Source organism: Camelus dromedarius, chromosome 3 (genome assembly GCF_036321535.1).
Source record: "Camelus dromedarius isolate mCamDro1 chromosome 3, mCamDro1.pat, whole genome shotgun sequence".
Lineage (NCBI taxonomy): Eukaryota > Metazoa > Chordata > Mammalia > Artiodactyla > Camelidae > Camelus > Camelus dromedarius.
In genome coordinates, this window is record NC_087438.1 from 75,375,437 (window position 1) to 75,393,906 (window position 18,470).

An 18,470-nucleotide genomic window follows, 5' to 3' on the forward strand; every position below is an offset into this window, starting at 1 on the left:
CTCAAAATTAACAGGGTTATGCTCCCCTGAACCCTTAGAACCAGTCATTTTACCTGCCCTTTTACCCAGATTCTAAAGTTACATTTCAGTGCCTACCGAAGCCAATGAATATGGAAACCACATTGTTTATACCTTCTGGTTTACTACACTTACTGCGTAGTCCTGAACAGCTAGGGAGTCTGTGAGTGAATCCCCCAGACCAGCACCTCATACGATCCCTTCTGGGTGGCAGGTATGTTCCCTCTTTATTAGCCAAATGGACGGTGCTTATGTAGGCACAATTTTCATTACTATTCAATATTTATTTGGGTGCCAGTGATAATAAATAATGTAGAGACTATAACTGTAGGTAATATTTCTGCCTATCGGGCTGTGCATGGTGATCACAGAGCAAAATGATTAATGAAGAAATGCAGGTCTTAGTGGATGAGGGCAAGCACCTGGGTCCACTCTAGTTTCCTTTCCCAAGAGGAAGCTGGCAGGAGCCTTCTTCCTTCCTCCTGGATCTCGTCCATTCCCCATCCACCAGCCCAGCCCTCCCACATCAGATGTGCTTGCAGACTTGAGGACCGGCCCTGGCTCTTCTGAATTCCTGAACTGTATGTTTAAATCCTTTAAAAGGTATGGGTATTTTTCTACCAGGGATATTGCCTCTTACCCAAATCCTACAGTAAGTGCTCCCCATGTGGCGGGGTGGAAACTGATATTCAGAAAGCAATGTCACCAGAGTATAAACCGCTTGTATGATAGTCTCGGAGCAGGAAAAGTATGTTCAGGGATGCCCTATGATCTAACATGAGGTTTATGGCTTTCCCTGTGGAAAATACAGAGGCTGGACGAGATTATGTGGGGAATTCCATTTCCTCCTTTTTAATCCCTTCCTTCTCAAAATTTGGTCTGATTCCTGAGAGCGAGACAGTAGTCCTGGGATGCTCTGTTCTTTAATTTGTCTTTCAAGTAACATTCATCAAGCATCTGCTACGTTCAGGGAAGGTTCTCTAGAGAAACATAACTGATAGGGGATATATATGTATGTTTATGGAGGCTGAGAAATCCCATGATCTGATCTCTGCCAGCTGGATGCCCAGGAAAGCCAGTGGTGTAAATTCCAGTCTGAGTCCAAAGGTCTGAGAACCAGGATCTTCTGATGGTATAGGTGCCCATCTGTGAAGACTGATGTCTCGGCTCATGCAGTCAGGCGGAGAGTGAATGCAATGGTCCTCTGCCCTTTAGTACGCTTTGGGCTCCCAGTGGGTTGGCTGATGCCCACCTACTTTGGGGAGGCCAATCGGCTTTATTCAGTCCACCAGATAAAATGCTAATCTATCCTGGAGATGTCTTCACAGACACTCCCAGTAGTAACATTTAACCAGATACCCGGGCATCTTGTGGCCCAGTCAAGCTGACACATAAAATGAACCATCACAGCAGGTCTCTGTGATGGATACAAATGAATAAGAGCTGGGCCTTCTCCTCAATGTGCAAAAGTGCACAAATAATTTCTTCCTTACCGAGAGCCTACAGCGGTCCAATGTCACCCACTTCCTGTTTACTCCGTGCCCTTTACTTTTCCCTCTCCTCACCAGGCATGGTGAACCAGGTTAGAGTTACCTGGGTGAGCTGTGCTCTCTCAGCTGCCTCTGAGACTCAGCCACAGCTATTTCCTCTGAAGGGAATGGCCTCCTTGCGTTTGTGTCCCTCATGCATGCTTATCCTCCAAATGTGAGCTTAAGGGCTACCTCCTCTCTAAAGCCTTCCTTGATTTCTTCAATCAAATTTGAATGCTCCTTCTCCACTCCACAGTCTCATAAGTTTGCTAAGAAATATGCCTCACCCCAAAACTGAGCTCTTTGGGGGCAGAGACCACATTTTTTATTTCTCGATCCCCATTATCTTCACCAAAGGCTTAGTGCATGCTCAACACGTATTTGATGATGGAATAAATAAACAAAAAACTGAATGTAGAAAATGATTATTACCCTTACAGGGATACTGGTAAGTGGCAGCTTACTGAGTGCTTATTCTCTGTCAGGCATTGTGCTATGCCTTTTATAGTCATCATCTCATTGTTTCCTGTGTGGTAGATGAGGAAACTCATGGTGGACAGGTTAATTAACTTGCCTCATTGAAGTGGCTAAAAGTGATGGCGTGAGATTAGGACCCAGGCCTGTCTGGTTGCGCTTAGCCGCCACGTGGTGTTATCCTCATCGAGACTGAGCTGACCCCGGAAACGGAGTCTGTAATTTAGAATGTTATGGCTCTTTTTAAAAGCAGCAATCAAACCCACGTGTATTATTGTAAATGTATTGCCCATTATTTCCGAGTCTGACCTGTCACCTCAGAAGAAGGTTTTAGGAGGAAAGCAAACCTTAGAGCTGAACAAGCACAGAGCAGTCAGTGCCTCTTCTTCAGGAGTTAGGTCACTGAGTAATGCACAGTGTTTAATTGATGCCTGATCAAATTCAAACCTCATTTGAATGTGGAAATTAAAGTTCTCTACAGTGAACTCTGAGGGATTTTGTCAACATGAGATAACTCTCTTCCAAGATAATGACTAAATTTAATCTCACATAAGCCTGATAACAGGCAATTCTCCTGACAGCCATGGAGCTGCCGGGCTGGTGTGTGAGGGGTGAGGAGCTGAGCGGTCTACAGAAGTCCCGGAGTGTGGAATGGGAGGGAAGTGGCGAGCACAGGACTTTTCTAGGAAAAAGAAGGCTTGGCCTCTTAGAGCAAATGCAGCTCTGTCAAAGGTACACGCAAAGATGTTATTTGAAGTCTTAAAGGCATTTTTGGATGTATTCATTTTGATTTTTTTTAACCTCTTTTTTAATGCCTATAGTCCTTTTCCTCAACAATGTTGCCCCAGAGAATTGGTTTCTTCTCCTCAGGACAAAATAAAAGATATAATATTTCTCTTACCTCATAACCCCAATCTAGAAACCCTTGAGCCAAAACATTTATTATCCATGATGGACTGGGTGCAGAGAAATTAGCCAGTGACTGACTTCCTTTTAAATTGACTTAAAATTTTTTTAATCCTCTTATTTGGACTCTGCTAGAACCTGACTTTGAATGGATTTTCTTACTTTTTCTTTTTCCTCCAGCCCTGAGAGTGATCAGGGTTTCCAAGGCGCATGAAGGCCCCTCCCCTTGTTCCCTGGGGCATGTGGAGGGTAGGATTCTCGGTAGACCACAGCCAGGGGCGCACTGTGTGGGTCCTCGAGAGTGTGATGGGGGTGGAGGCTGCTGTCTTGCTGTCATTTAGGACGTTTTTTACCTGTGAGGGTCCATAGAGCTCGCTTTACACAGAGTTACATTGCAAAGCCTTGTTTCTGGTTTCCCCAGCTCCTCTCTCAGCCAGGCGTGGCCCTCCAAGGACACTCAAGGGAAGCAGACAGACACAGTTCTTTTGATCATTTCTTATGGTTATGGTCACCTGTGGTCCAACCCTGCAGCTGTAGGAGGCTCGTGGTCCTGTCACTACTTCCTGCAGTTGATGGGGGCTGGATAAAACCTTTGGCTGCCAAGGCAGGCACCCAAAACTGATCCACACTTGGGGCTAAAGGAAAGATGCTGTAATTATGGATTGGAAGCCACCACCATTTGCACTACACATGCCCTCACTGAGGGGAGGATTACACAGAAATAGACAGCAGGGACGTCCAGATGGACATGGCTCACCAGAGCTTTGTTGGCCAACCACGATCACCTTTTTCTGACCTTTGGAAATTACACAGTGCTGTGTTCTCTTCACTCAGAGTATAAATACTAAGGGAGGGTGGCTGAGAATCCATGCCCTGAGATGTGCATTGTCACTGCTTTATTATTTTCTTTCCTTCTCATCAATCGTGCAATGCAAGAATGTGCTAAAATGATTTGGGCTGGAGGAACTCATGACACGGAGGGACACAACAGCAACACAGACATAACAAATGAGAACCTTAGAAAGGAATCTAAAATGGCTGCAGTAGCGTCTGCAATCGTCTGAAAGGGTGGTAGGAGGAGCCTTGAGGGCTGTGGTAGGCAGCCAAGAAAGGCTTCGAGAAAAAGTAGTGAAAGCTGGGTCTTAGAATATGTGCCAGATTTGAGTAGGGGGAAGGAAGGACATTCTCGCAGCCAAGAACAAAGGAGAGGCTGCGAGAAGTTTTGATTCAATGCTCAAGTGAAGTGGTACAAACCCAAGCCTTGGAAAGGCAGGCTGTGAGTGTCTCTCTGTGAACTGAGTTCCCGAGGGCGCCCTGTTCAAGGCAAACTGACTGGCTCTCTCACGTGGAGAGTCCACTAGGTGACCCCTCAAGGTCCCCGCGCAGCGGCGGGGCCAGAACGCTGGGGCGCGCCTGCGCAGTCGTAGGCTCAATGCGCTTCTTCCTTAACCGCGCGGCGTTCGCGCCTCATAACCCCTTTGAAGCCGCCAAATCACAGGTGTGCTTTTGTTTTGATTACAGACTCGGAGAGCGGCTGGTGGGGCTTTTTGAATCATGAGGCCGCTGTTGCTTCTGCAGCTGCTCAAATCCTTCAAAGAGCTGAGGCCTGAGCTGCAAGGGGAGGGGAGGTTTTGACTTCGGAGGTTTAGGTGGGAGGTGCCTTTTCCACTGTTGCCCCCTCCCCCCACCCCGCTTTGGAAACAGAGGGTTCTGGCCTCTCTCAGAGAAGATCGTGGGCTTCCTCCTTGTCACCGATGGCCCTGCTGTGCCAAGCACTGACAGGAGGTCGTGGCTGCTTTCAGCTGAGCATTAGTCCTAATGGGTTTGGCAGGATTTTAAAATAATCAAAACAAAGCAGGTTAAAAGGTCCGGTGGGGGAGGCATGCCGTGACTGCCTGAGCTCCGACCGCGGGATTTGCCCTGCGGCCTGGCCCTAACAGCTCCAAGGCCTGATGCCGAGCATTTGAGCTGAGTAGAACGCTGGAGTGGCTTTACCAGAGAGATTAGTCTGTGATTAGAGCTGAAAAGAGTCCTGAGTCCTAACTTGTGTTTAGCACTCCAAGGATAAGGTGTCCTGTGCAGTACTAAATTACTCCTCTGGCTCAGGGAGTCTTTAGAACGAACGGGAGGCTTACCAAGGAATTCTGGTGGAGGCAAGATGGGGCAGGTGGGGAACTGGGGAGCTCCAGGGAGCCGTGGGTGGACATGCTTCAGCTTTGTTTGGAGGAAATGAAATTCTCTGGGCACTGATTTGAGTTCAGTGATCAGACACCAGAATGTGAGCTATGGAAAGATGGAACTTTGGCCAGGTTGGGTATTAAGTTTTTAATGAAACTGAATAGTGTATAAAATATCATCTTTTTTTCTTTTTAAAAGATTTTTAAAAACCTTTTTATTTTGAGACAATTTTAGACTCAGAGAAGAGTTGGGAAAACAGTACAGAGAATTCCCATCCACCCAGCTTCTCCTAGTGTTAACATCTTAGCTAATCAGCACAGTTACCAAACCTCAGACATTGACGTTGGTGCAGTGCTTTTAACTACAGATGGATTCGGGTTTCACCCAGGTTTCTATTAACGTCATTTTTCTGTTCAGTTCAGGATCCCACATTGTATTCAGTTGTCCCTTCTCCTTTCGTCCTCTTCAGTCTTTGGCAAGTCTTTGTTCTTTCCTTGTCTTCCATGATTTGACACTTTGGTAGAGTACTGGTCAGGGATTTTGTGGAAGGCCTCTCAGTTTGTGTTAATCTGATGTATCCTCAAGGTTAGAATGAGGTCATACATTATGCAGGCGCACTCTGGGGGTGATGTGTTCTTCTTAGTGCTCGTATCAGGGGCACATATGTCGGTATGTCTTAAATGTTTAAATTTTTATACACTCTTTTAAGGTTATCTTCCATTTACAGTTATTACAAAATACTGGCTGTATCCCACATGTTGAAACTTGATCCTACTGTATGCTTCTAAAGAAAGAGTAGGGCTTCAACATGGTGGAGAGGCAGGGAGCAACTCGCTTGTCTTTCTTTCTGGCAGGAAGATTGTGTTCCAGCCACACTGAAACAGTCAACCTGCAGCTTTTATGTGTGGCCAACTGCCCAATGTGAAGTGGGCTTGTTTCTTTGTCCCTGACTCCGGGACAGAACTCAGGGACTTCGGTGGAGCTCCAGCACATTACAGTTTGAGAACAGCCAGGGAGAGTTGCAGTTGTCAACAACAACCCCTGGTTTTGCTCTCACTTCTGCCAGAGGCTCCGTCCTTCATCCTTGGTACTTTTGTCTTCTAGATTCACACGCTTCTGGCAAAGACAGAGCATTGAAAAGATTATTTCAGAGCCAGCGGGAGTATCTGGTCCTGAAATCGGCCAGGCGTTAGTCAGGCCAGGCGGCAGGCAAGCTCCCAGCCCAGTGTGGCTTTGCTGAGGGCTGGCCCCGAAGCCTGGATTGGACCCTGCCCTTACTTGGCCAGGGGTCTTCCTCCGAGCTCTTCTTTGACTGCACACAAACTAAGCAGAATGGAGCACTGATGCTATGAAAATGGGGCTATTGCCTGAAACCCAAGAAAAGACTAGGCTTGGGTCCAGGGCTGACTGGGCCCAGTATCTGGAAAGTGTTCAAAAAGGAACACAATTTCTTGCTCTTTCTGTGTCACTCTGGGACTTGCCAGCTCTGGCTCTCCATTTGTCATTGTGTATCTGCTTTATTTTTCTCTTGTTGCACCAACCTTTGCTATTTCTTCCAGCCCATGGCAGAGGATGCCACCTCTTAGCTCCCAATTTTACAAAGCCCTCAGTTGAGGCAAAGAGCTGAGCTGGTCCTCTCAGTGCGACCTCCAAAGTCACAGAAAAAAATCTGAATTGGTTGAGATTAAGTCAGAGCAGGTTAAAAGGGTTCGGAAGGAAGGATATGGAGATTGCCTAAGTTTGGGTCATAGTATAAGCCTAGCAGCCTGGGTCCAGAGCAGCTCCAAGGCTGTGGTCACAGGGCAGCAGGAGGAGGGAGAAGAATGAGGGTTGGTGGTAGAGAGAGGGTCATGGAATATTAACAGGGCTGCCTGGACCCACATTCATTGGGTCTCAGAGATGTGTTTGTGTGTGTGCTTATGGTCTTATGGTTGGACAGACACCTCCAGAAGTGTCTACCACATCAGATAGATAACCAGAGAGAGGAAAACTGGACACACCCTTTATCTAGAAATTTCCCTGTTAGAAAGTACCTCCCTGCTGTGTACTTCAGCGCAGTTCCTCATTAACATGGCCCTGCTGAATCTGGAGATTTGGTCCCAGATTATCTAATCATCCTCTGTCTTCCCAGAGTGGATAAACTGATATATGCTGGGGAGGCTTTCGTGAATTTACATTTCCTTTAATATGCATTGGGCACAGATGGTTACCGGGTTGTTTCCGATCCATAAGTCTTCTTTCATCAAGGGCTGATCAAAATTTAGTGTGAGCAGGTTTAAAGGGACAAGCTTTTAGGCTTGGAAATGCGCATATAAATAAAACTGTTGTTGTTGTGGCTCCATTGTTAATGAAAGAAAAATGATCCATGTCCTCTTCCGGGATAACGGAGTCTCTGAATATGTTTATTTCAAGATTTAGGTGCTGGGGGGAACTGGCCACAAATCACAGAGCAACCATTAATGAGCCTCTGTCCCTACCTGTTAAGCTTATTAACTGCCTGTTACCTACAGTTCTATATCCCACCTGGGGAAACAAAATGGATGCTTCGGCAATGCAACGGCTGAAAAATACAGAAGTTAATCAAAAGCACGGGGGGCCTAGAAATGCAATCAAAAGACATGTGCTGGCTGAGATTATTGGGGGGCTGGGAGGTTGCTGGGAGGAAGGATCTGATGCTGTCTGGGCTGAGATTCAGCTAATTAAATTCACCTGTCCTTTAGTCACTGTGTTCTCAGTCTGTGCACGCAGAGGACATGAAAGGCACAGTCCCTGCCCTCAAGGAACCTACATGCTAATTAGCTGGGCAAACTCCGCATCCCTGAATCAGACAGATTCTGATGGGAAGCAAGTTCAGAGCAGTTATGCTGAGGATGTATTTATAAGTGCTAAAGTAACACAAATAAGAGTGTGGTGTAGTGAAAAGAGCCCTTAGCCGGCAGAGAGGAGACCTTGGGTTTTGTTCCCATTCTTGTTCTCATTCTACTGTTCCCAGTGACAGGCTGTGCTATTCATTCTCATCCCTTCTCAGTTTTCTCACTGATAAAATAAGAGTTTGAACTTGGTCATTGCTGAAAAGTATTCATACAATGCACTTTCATGTATCCATGAGACTGGAGTAGGGATAGAAGACTACTTAGAGGAAGGAGTCTTCTGAGCATTTAACAAAGTATAGGATTCAGTCCATGGAGGGGAAGGAGGAAGCTGCTCTTAGCATCAGGCTTGGAGGTGGGTGCGTGTCTGCAGAGGGGACGACGGCCCGCCTTGTGGGGATGGGAGCCAAGGAAGGAGGGCAGTGGATACAGATTACAATCAGAGAGAGGGGTAGCCCCAGTTAGAGGGGTAGGCAATGCCGAGATCAGCGCTGGAAACTACAGCTGTGTTCTTGAACCCATATATTTTAGGAATCTTCCCAATCGCTTTCCCACTTTAAGGCAAGGCTATTTCTGCTAAAAGCAGCAGCAGTCTTTTTTTTTTTTTAATGTAATTTGAAGGTAGAGATAAATACTGAAAACTAAAAAGCCTTGGCTCTATGATTAATTAAAGGAATCATCTCAAATTTAGAAAATTGCTTAAATAAAAGAAGACACAGAATTGCATCAGTGTGCCTCCATATGTTAATTATGGCTATTTTTCCTTGTTTTGCTACTGCTGCTACAGCCACATCCCATCTATCACTAGGTTTCCAGCGTCATGATCAATTGACTGTACCATAAACAACATGTTGTACATGTGGCAAATGATAACATCATTTAACTAGACACAGGGTAAAAAATTTCCTCCTTTTCACCCTTCCAGTTCTTCAGAAGAAAAAAGGACAGCCTTGAATTAATTCCTTGCTTCCTAAGTTGAGGGAGCTTTTATTTTTTCTTTCTTTCTTTTTCTTTTCTTTTCTTTTCTTTTTTTTTTTTTTTTTTGTGGATTCTCCTGGAGTAGAGAAGGGGGATCCAGGAGTCTCACCACAGAACTAGACCCATGGTGATGGAATCTGTCTGTGCCCTACCTAGTACATAGAGCTGTGCCTGCACATAAGAGGCACTCAATTTTCTGGTAACCAAATCATCACTTCTAATCTGGTAAATTTTGTAAAAACTTAATATCCATCACCTGAAGGATATTTTTATCCTTGGAGAGAATCACATCTTTTTTTGTTGACTGAAAATAAGTCAATACAGAAGATCTTTTAAAGATCTCTACTTAGCGACACCCAAATCTCCGCGGAGTTAACCGATGCTCTCCCATGTCGCCTCTAACACATTGAGGCTAAAGCCCATGGACACTGACTGCATACAGCCAGTCGGCCACCCAGCATCACACCCTTGTGCTTCTGCTTCCTTGGTGAGCTGTGTGCTAACCGAGAGCCAGTTGCATTTTTTTCCAAGTCTCTGCCGCCCAGTTCTTCAGATTGTAATTGTAGACCTTAATTAAATATTACATAAGCTGATGATACATACAAGGAAAGAGTTTTTTCCCTATGAAAAATAAGTTGAATTCTTTGGAAGAACTCAATAAAGTCAAGTGCTTAAAAAGTCTATGTAAAAGTCTGGAAATAATTGGTGATGGTATGGGTTGTATGAGTGCTTGATGTGAGAAAGACAACATGTAACTCCAGTTGGCAAACACCCACTCAAAGAAAGTACACAAAGTTTCAAGGGAAAAGAAGTATTTTAGCCACATATGTATAATTCTTGAAAACGGTTTGCTGCTTTCATGAACTTTTTACAATTAAACAGTCACCTATTCTTCCTGATTGGTAGGTTGCATAAGAGAAATTTTACTAAAAAAAAAAAAATTGAGTAAATTCAAAAAGAATTGAGGCCACACAAAATCAGCAGTCTTTCTTTGTAGTGAAAGCACAATGATTCGTGGTCACATCTTTGGAGCCAACAACAATACGGGAGCTCAGCCATGCACCCCGAATGAAATATGAGATGGTGCCTTCAGTAGCAAACCCATCTTGCAATCAGCTTTGGCATCAATATCTATATCTATATCTTGCTCTCTTTTTCTGTAATGTTTTACAAAATGTTTTATTTTGAAAAAATTTCAAATTTATAGAAAGGTCCAAGTATAACGTAATGAACTTCCATACACCCTTTACCTAGATTCACCCATGTTAACATTTTGCAATCTTTGCTTTGTTTCCCTCTTTCTATCTGCCCTCTCCATGCACATACTTTTCTCCTCCTCCTCTTTCTTCTTATTAAACTTGCTAAATGATTTGAGATGCCGTAATTTTTACCCCTAAATACTTCTGTCTCTCTTGAAAACAAGTATATTCTTTTACCTACCCACCATAAAGATGGGATTCGGGAAACTTACTGTTAATATAATAATATTCTTGTCAGCAGCCTTAAGTGAGTAGGCCATGGGGCCCACGCCAAAGTTCACAATAGCTTGCACCAGGTAAGAGGTCAATGTACGCATGTGCCAGCAGCATGACTCTGCATTAGGAACAATACGCATGCGCCAGTAGCATCAGTCAGCATTCTGAACACTCCGCATGCGCCACTAGCCTCATAAAAGGACAAGTGTGCACACCTGAGTGTGTGCACCACCCGCTTGTGCTGCAATAAATTGCTGTTTTGCTCCATGTCGGCTCCTCGTGCTTTCTTCCAGTTGGGCAGCTCATCTCCTCGAATCCTTCTGCAGCCTCCCTCGGCTGACAATGCTCTAATATACAGTTCAGGTTTAGATGTCATCTCAACAAACCTCTTATACATATCATATTTTTCTTGATCCACAATTGAATCTAGGATCTCTCATTGTTCTCTTTACTCTATTTTAATCTGGAATATTTCCTCAGCCTTCAGTTGTCTTGTGTTGTTTTGTAAAATATCCATTGATTTGTGTTTGTCTCTTTCCTCATGATTGCTTTCAGATTGTACATTTTTGGAAGGAATACTACACAAGTAATACTGTCCATCTTAATGCATTGTCCTGGAAGGCATGCGATGTCTGTCTCATTGTTGGTAATGTTAGCTTGGATTGTGTGGTTATGAGGCATCCTCTGTAACATTACCACGTTCTTCTCTGTCATTAGTGTTTGCAAACTATGCTGTTTTCCATCAACCTTTTCCCCAATTGTTTTACCATCCTTTGATATTTCTTGTCTGAGTCAGCTATACTATGAAGGTCGCCAATTGCTGTACCCGTTTCTTCCTCCCTCCCTACTTCCAAATGGAAGAAATCCAAGTATTTGCTAGAAATTGGAGGTAGGGATGGGGAAAACACGTATTCTCTGAACCCCACCCCCCAATGAAGCAAAACTAGATTGCTTAATCTATACAATTTGCATACAAGTTGCATTCTAGATTCTTGGGGATGTTGAACACCTGGATGTCCTTCCCTCCTTCTTCCTTATGACAATCCCTACAGTTTATCAGTGCTTTTAACTCCTTTACTCCCCATCCCTTAAGTTTCTGCCATTTCCTGTGTCCAGCTTCAAAACATGGGAGATTAGTCATTTTCTGCTCCATACAGGTTTTTTATGCTGAATGGAGTGTGTCTTGGGGGGAAAGTGGCAGCCATAAAAGCATTGAGTCATGAGGGTACAGAAGGGGAGGGAGACGAAGCCCCTCAGTGGTCTGTTCTCAGAATGAAATATCTAAAACAACAGTCAGAAGTCTCGTGTTACAAAGGTTAATCTCTTTTAATTACCTTATTATGTGAAATGAGTGTGTCATTTCCCCAGGCTTGAGATACTTCTTTTGCTTTACTTAATGCTTACATGCACTAGTGCTTTACTTGGTTTATCTCATTTACATTTTGCAATAACCATATGTCATAGGTACTATTGTTAGAGTCTCCATTTGCATGTGAGGAAACTGAGGCTTAGAGAGATTGGCTTCAGATCATATAGCTGGTAACCAAGGCAGTCTATTTCCAGGGGTCATTACTTTTGCTACCATGTTTCTGAGAAGTCAGAAAAATAGGTGGCATAAATCTCATGTACCCAAGTATAGAATTAGCTTCTGGCCCTTCAGCGTGAATGTACTGATTAAATTTTAAACAAGATTATGCTTCCCCATGTAGTAATCTTGGTGATGTGGATTCCCCCTGACAAGTGGCAACTTGTCTCAAGCTACAGCTGATTCTCATGAGAAATAACAATGGCTACACTGACAGATGGCAGCTAGGTGGCCAGAAAGGAACCCACAGTGGGTCCCGAATGGCCCGCCCAGAGCCACAGCAGTAAACACTCTGACACACCTAGCTCCCAAGACAGCAGCTTAGAGCAGGAGAGATGCTTAGATACTGACAAAACTGAAAAATGAGAAAAATCATGCATTGTGTTCCAATAATCTCTTTTGACAAGAAATTTCCCTTTGTGCATCTGCCCTTACTCTAATAAGATCAGGGTAAGGAGGTCTGATGAAGGTCACTTCATCTCAGCTGTAAAATAAGGAAGCAGAATTCTATGATCTCTAAAAGATCCCCTCTAGTTTCATGAATCTAAACAGGAGTTGTTATTGTAATCATCTAGTTCTAGAATATCAATAACTTTGTGGTTTATGTGACACGTAAACATGACCCACAGTGAAGTTAATCCTCATATTCAAACCACGGGAAAATTCTTTAAGACAGTGCTTGCCTAATTGGTTCCTGGAGCAGACATTTTTGGTGAATAAATTCTCCCAAGACAAGGAAGAACTCTGAGGTCATTACCATGTACAGAAAGCAAATGAATCACCTGATGAAAATGTTAATGGGCAGTATTAATTGGAAGCAGAGGTCAGGCTGGGAATTCCCTGTAGATCCAGGGGGGCCCAGAGGACTCTGGTGTAGCCAGAGCACATCTTTCTAGGGCCAGGCAAGGAGTGCTGTAAGCACCTTCGGCTTCCTGATTCTCTTCTTTGCCTTTTGCACTGTGTCTGCCTTTGTTCTTAGCTTCCACCTCCTCCTGCCTCTTTTCTTTAGCAGTGTGTTGCTCACGCCTGCTATACATTTCTAGCACAAGCATTAAGAATCTGATGCAAAGGAAAGAGAATAAAACCAGCAAAAATGTTGACTTCAAAGGAAGCAATAATGACACACCAACCTGAAAATGATTTAAGAAAGAACAGACTGTAGCATTTGCTATATGGCATATCATGTGTGAGGATGGGTGGAACTTCCCCATGTCTCTGTCTAACTACTGTCTTTCCTTTGAGAGGTCAATTCACAATTTTAAAAAATACAAACAATAAACATCCTCGCTTAATTTTAGACCCTTGCTTTTATTTTTTTTGCTCGCACTTGAAAATTATGCTGTTCTATTTTATTTAACTTATTCTTGTTAGTTGCCTCACAAGAGGGCTTAAAACAGCAAGAAGCATGAATAATTTGTCCAATTGTGAGAAGCAACCCATGTGTTTCTATTATCCGTAATGATAATCAACACTTACATGGTGTATGCTATTTGCCAGACACTATTCTACCATTTCACATATATTGACTCACTTAATTTTCCACACCCCCTGTGCTAAGCACCATTATTACCCCTTCCCCACCTTTTGAAGTGCAAGAAACAAACCTAGAGCAATTATGTAAACCTGCAAAGACACATTTAATGAGAGGTGGGACCAGGACTTGAAATCATGGATTCTGAGTCTGGACTCCAGCCTTTGACTACTGTGCGATGTTCCTACCTCTAATGCACTACTGTGGGTGTGATGAGTGAAAACATAGGAACAAACCCAAAAGTGCTCAGTGAATGGGGACCAGCTATTCCAGGGACAGTGACCGCACTCAGCTGCTCTTCAGGAACTAGGGATACCTATAGATTTAAAGACAACCCAGTCAATTTCCTCAGCTGTAGGAGACCCTGTTAGAGATTCCCGCTTTAACGTGGATTACTGGTTTTGATTTTACAAGAGACTTTTGTAAAACGTTTGTTGGTCTCTTCTGGTAATTTTAAACTCTGATAAGAAGTATGCTTTCCTGAAACTCACCCTCTCTGGGGCTTTTTTACATCTCTCGTTTATCCCCTCAGGCTGCCCCATGCCACAGGTTCAGCTCTTCTACCTGATGGGCAGTAGCTCATTTGCTTTTAAAGTGGTGCCACCTGAGCTGTTTCAGCCTGAAACTCATTTGGCTCTTCTGCTAGAAAGGAACGCCCACTTGGTTCAGAGGCCAGGAGCCAGGGCAGTTCAGTATCCAGCGTCTCTTTGAGGACTGGGCGTTGAAGAGTTTCCTTGAGGTGTCTGTCAACTGAAGAAAACTGCGCAAGCTAAAAGTTGTGAGTTAAGTTTTATTCGGGGATTTTACTGATGGCAGTAGCGGGGAGTCAGCCTCTCACGGGGCTCTGTGGGACTGCTCTGACGAGCTAAGGGAGGAGCCAGGATATATAGGAGTTTTTGCCCCCCCCCCCCCGCCAAATGTAGTTAAATATCAAAAGATTACTGTTAGTCACAAAGAACTGACACCTCAAGTTCATCATTTTAGTGCTTTTCAATGTATGGGAGGATGCAAGAGTCTGGGCTCAGGGAAATCATTCCTTAGACATGCGGTTTAAGTGTCTGGGGCCAGTATCCAAAGCCCAGCGTGCTCCTTGTTTCTCTCCGTTCTGAATCCCCCCGCAAGGCTCACCGGTCAGTCGGTGCTATGGCAGTGATGCTTCTAGCACTGAGGCGGCAGGCAGCATTCCCTGTCCACGTGTCCGTTCAGCTTCAGAGCCGGCCAGGGTTGCTTCTGTGCTGGCCCACACCATACTGCAGTCAGCCTTGGCCAGGGCAATGTGGGAGGGATGCTTCGACTTGTATATTTGTGGATATTGTCCTGACTTAGAATCCTAGCTGATTCCAGGCGCTCTGATGTGCTGATGAGAACGGAGAAGGTAGAAGGAAAGAGATGCAAATTTTCCTTTGAAATTCAACCACTGGCTTGGAACTGTCCTCAGACTCAGCCAACGGAGCCAGCAGTGTGTTTTGGTTGTTTTTCACTTGAGTTTTCAGTGCTTTTTAGCTAGAGGGGATGGAGAAGGAAGCACATATAAATTGCACTGGTTACAGGCCGTTTGTACAGAAAGTTACATTTGTTAGCACTTAAATCTTAACCAAGAAATAACTATGAGGCAAAGGCGTCTATGTTTGGTAGAAGCCTGCTCCTTTGGAAATGATTAGAAGTCCTTTTCAAACTTTTTGTTTTTAATGATAGTCCATCAGTGTGGCTTCTTTTCAAGCAAGAGTACTTTGGCTGAGCTGCTTGAATTGTCCCTGCCCCTGGTCTCATAGGGATGGTTTCTTGGGACAAACAATGGCCCAGTGACTTCCATTCAGCTGACAACTTTCTGTTTGTCAGGTTGCAACACGTTCCTTAAACCCGTGGTTGTGTGTGTGGTGGGCTGGCGGAGGCTCTCAGCTATATTTTGTACCTTTCTCACCTTAGTTGGGATAATCACCTCAGTTTTCTCTGACTTGTCCCAATTTATGCCGGTTGTCCATGCACAATTATGAACAATAATCCTTTCCCTGTAAAAACTGTCCCCACCTGGATGGTAAATGATGTGGTTATAGGATTTCTAGCAAACCCAGAACACATTTCATCCAGGGGACATCCACTGTGGTATAGTAGAAAAATAAGATTTAGAGCTAAAAGTCTTCTACACCCTGGATTTTCTGTGAGTGATGAAAAAGTAATTTAAAATCTCTGAGTCTCAGCTTCCTCGTCCAGTGAGTAGAAATACCTCTGAGTTTTTACGAGAATTAACTGTGTCAATATATGTATATATGAAAACACCCATAAGTGTGCATGAAACCCAGCAGGGAGCTACGAAGTTTGTGTAAGGACAAAATCTTTTCACCTGAAGTGACGGTAAGGCTAGATTGTACCTCGCTGCAGTTTAAACACATTTTTGTGATGGAAATGGGGCAGAGAATTAACTGAAGAGAGCTGGAGGGTAAAGAACGAAATGAATTAGGAGTAATTCTAGTACAAGACACAGGATTGCTGACTTTCAATGTAGCATGGCAGTTATTTCCACTCAGGGATATGTAATAATTGCACCCGGACCCTCCAGGGCACGTTCGATGTTTCTCAATGTATTTCACGTGTTGAGGCTTTTGATGCTTTTCTGGGCTCCAGCCCCTCTCTCAGCTTCCTCTGGAAACATGCTATTTCTGTGGAAAGTCTTGTGAGTTCTCTGGTGCTTCAGTCTCCAATAACAGAAGAAAATTAATTTTAAAAAGTGGCAAATCTCCATGCTGGCGAGATTAAAAGTTGGGACAGACACAACCATTCTGAGGCAGTTGGTTTCAGCTGGTTAAACGTGAATTACAGTAAAGTGACCATTGTCACGTATTTGCAAGATGTAGAGGTCTAGACATAACCAGATGGTATTTTTTCCTTTTTCCATGACCCATTTATTCCTTAACTGGGAATAAAGGTAACTACAGGAGAGTGAACACATTTAACAGGCTTTCCCTTACCAGTCCTCCTCATCAGTGCAGTGCGTGTTTATTATGGGAAATACTGTCTGTGTTTCTACCATTCAAATGCAACCACTGTTTTGGCATGTTTTATTTGGTTACATTTCTACAATTTGTTTATCCCCCCACCTTTTTAATTTTTTTTTGGCTCATATTATGTTATAATTTTATCATGTTTCAATGTGATGTATTTTGTGGCACTTACGTAATTCTTCAAATGTTAGATTTCATTTGTCTCAAATTAATGAAATATCAATTTTTGTCTGCATTTGAGATTATTTCTTTAGTATGAAAATTAAGGAAGAGGAATTATAGGGTCAAAGGCATGAACCTTTTAAAGTTCCTTATGCATATTGAAGCACTGACAAACTGTTTTAAAATACTGCTATCTGTTCACAACTAACTTTGTGTTATTTGTTTTCATTTTAATAATACGTAGCAAGCACTCTTTAAGTATAATCATTGCAATTAACCTTTACATCACTCTGTAACATGTGCTGGTCTAGCTAGTATATAAATTAATTTGAATTTTTCAGTATAAAAATTCTGGCTTCTGGCGTTTTTACATGCCATGTTGTTGATAAAGGCTGACTCTATTATTCTTTTTATTTTTCATGGCCGATGTTTTTCTGAAAGTCTTGATGGTCCCTTTTCTTGTTCATCATTGTATTCAAATTATTTTAAAAGCCAGGCTGTCCGCAGGAAGGGAGGAAGGGCAGGAATTTCTTCCTTTAGAAACACCTTAAGCAGTCTCAGGTGGGCTACATTTAAGGTATTTGCAGCATATTTTGAGACAAATTGTGGAAAAGGTGGTTTAGTTTTAAAAAGAATGATTTTTATATTCTGTTAGCTTCTTTGGATGAGCATTGTAAAATGGAGCAGAACTCTTGGAATGGATTTCCGTACATGGGGGCTCAGGATCTGTGGTCGCTTTGTGTCTCTTTGAGGTAGAAGCTCAAAATGACAGGCCCAAAATGACAGCCCCCACTCCCGTGGCTCTCCCTGAACTTGTCATTGGCAGCGAGAAACCTCTTCCCTGCAGAGGAGAATAGCCCGCCCAGTTGTCTTTTTCCTTCTCTGGTGAGGAAAAGAGCACCTGGCCAAGAGAGAAGACGCCCTCAGAACCACAGACTCAGATCAGGATGGCACCTCTGAGAGCAGGAGGCCGTCAGATCCCAGCCCCCGTGCTGACTGCCAAATAATTTTCTTTGGGACATAGAATATTCCAGTTTTTACTCATTGAATGATGACAGAGCAATGCTATTTTTGAGCCTAGACAATTTTTGGTCAGGATGGGTGTATTGGTGATTTCTGCACTGTCAATAGCATTTTCAGCAACATGGTGAACTTCTGGCTTAAGCATCCTCAGTTTCTTTAATAGGCATTCTGATAGAGTAGTTTCTAGGATTTTCCCTCTGCTCAGTCCTTCTCCACATCTCTACTAAACTTTTTGGCCTCATCTGGAATGTATGTAGTTAGCATTGTTCTTGAAATGTCGTGGCTCTGTTAACGTGATATGTTATGTGTCACCTAACATGGCCAGCCCATATTCTAAGAGTACAATACCTTCATGTGATCAGGATAATATTGAGACAGTCCAAAGTTCAATTGTCCCTCCCACCCTGTGACACATTCCGTTTACTTATAATCTATTGTCTGCTATAGTCTTGGGAGTTACTGCCAAGTCGATCTCAACTCCTGTAGAATTGTCTTTTCTCTTTTTCTATTTATTTGGATATAGAACTTTACCTCTATTTCATTTCAAATACATCTAGTTTAAGTCTAAGGAAGGCCCTCTTTAGTATCATGTAATATACCTAGAAGGTGCTTGAAAAATACTTGTTAATAAAATGCTTACTCTATGCTTTTTAAATAACTAGGTGACCATGGAGTCTTTCTATTGTTGTTAGTGCTTTAATTCTTCTCATCCTTTTCTTTTCCTTTTCACCCTATTTAAAAT